The 1,811-nt window shown below is 42.0% G+C and overlaps 1 protein-coding gene across 1 annotated transcript in view; it reads right to left on the minus strand.

Annotated features, from left to right (window-relative positions):
- Window positions 1-1,811, minus strand: part of Col28a1 (collagen type XXVIII alpha 1 chain) — a 172,346-nt gene that overhangs the window by 112,995 nt on the left and 57,540 nt on the right. The gene's annotated exons all lie outside the window — the stretch shown is intronic.

Raw genomic sequence — 1,811 nt, forward strand, 5'->3', positions numbered from 1 at the left:
ACCAATGTTCCAATGTCATAGTTAAACCCTGGCTTGGAATGTTAAGCCATCCAAACTAATTGCCTCCAACTTTGTGGGTAAGACATTAAACTCTGGCTTGGAATGTTAAGCCATTCTAACTAATTGACTCCAGCATTTTGGGTAGGGCATTAAAGCTTACAGAAAGAGAGCAGAGAGCATTCAGCAACAGGCAGTCTGCATTCAGCATTCTAGAGTCGACATTCAGTGTTTGGACTCGCTCGCACTCGGATTAGAACCAACTTTGGTGGACTAGGACTTCATGCAGTCCGTAGCCCCATCCCCTACCCCGGGCCCAGAGTGCTTGGGCCCGTGGGGTGCAGCACCAGTCGAGATTCAAGAGATTGAACATTCGAGATTCGAGCATTCAGCATTGAGGATTCGAGATTCAAGCTTCTACCCTCCTGGCTAGCGCACCCACAACCCCCCCGAGACTCTGGCCAGGACCATGTAGCCCAAACATACTCGGAGCCCTGGGGTGCTGCACCAGTCCAGAGGAGATGGCTGCTATTTTAGACCTGGTGTGTTTTAGGTGGCCTCAAATGTACCTCCACTACTGAGCTGCCAGATTTTTCATTTCTCTTTTGCAATGATTGTAAAAGCCTCATGTCATTTTTGAGAAATACACTAAGACCTTACACCACTCGTGTCTAGTCTGTTTGTCAAAGCCGAATCCTGTGCACACCTGGCCAGAACCCATCGTCCCGCGGAACAAGGGACCCCGTAAGAAACCCCAGTCCATGGCAGTCTAGAGTGGAATCAACATGCATTGCAGGTTTCAGTCAGTGCTAAGGAAATAGTGGCCAGGGAAAAGGCTTAGGAGGTAAAGGAGATGGCTGCCCACTCTGATGAATTTATTTTAATCCCTAAAATTTATGATGAAAGTAGAGAACAATGCTGTCAATGTGCCTGCCTACACACAAATAATAAACAATTAAAGTTTTTAAAACTTTAATATCTTAAAATTATTATTTAAAATTTAGCATTTATATTTAATATTTATAATATTGATTCACATGATTATTTAATATATAAACACATTACTATTTAATACTTAAAAAACAGAAAAACATATAAGCCATTAACTGAGCTTCCTGCTAATAAATTTTCACTCAAAACAAGCTACTAGAAATGCACTTCCTAAAAAAGAAAGAAAGAGATCAGCCAAGCAGGAAAGATGACAGCCTGAGGATATAGTTCAGTTAGTGGAGTGCTTGCCTAGGATCCGTGCAGCCCAGGGCTCAATACTCAGTGCAACAGAAACTTGGTAGGTTGGCACACAACTATAATCCCAGCTCTCTGGAGGTAGAAGCAGGATGTTCAGAAATTCATGGTTATCCTTGGCTATATAAGAAGCTTGAGGCAAGCCTAGGCTACATGAGACCCTGTCTATAAAATAAAAGTAAGAAAATAAAGTAGAAAGAGTAAGAAACAACTAAGAAACTGGTTATATATATGTATGGTAAAAATAAATGTTAAGTGAAAAGTATAACACTAACAAATAATTTAGTTATAATGAAGTGATAAAATGTTAATGAGGAATTCATGTCCAGACTCAATAAAGAAGTCAAATTAGGGGCTAGGGAGATAGCTCAGCAATTAGAGATCGTTCTACTCTAGTAGAAAACCCCAGTTCACTTCCCAAGACCCACACTGGGACAAGTCATAAACACCTGCCAATCCAGCTCCAAAGGATCTCATGCCCTCTGCAGGCCCCTTAGAACCCTGAAATCATGTGCAGTACACACACACACACTCTCCAAGGGATCTCATCCCTCTGCAGGCCCCTTAGA

Source organism: Mastomys coucha, unplaced genomic scaffold, assembly GCF_008632895.1.
Source record: "Mastomys coucha isolate ucsf_1 unplaced genomic scaffold, UCSF_Mcou_1 pScaffold20, whole genome shotgun sequence".
Lineage (NCBI taxonomy): Eukaryota > Metazoa > Chordata > Mammalia > Rodentia > Muridae > Mastomys > Mastomys coucha.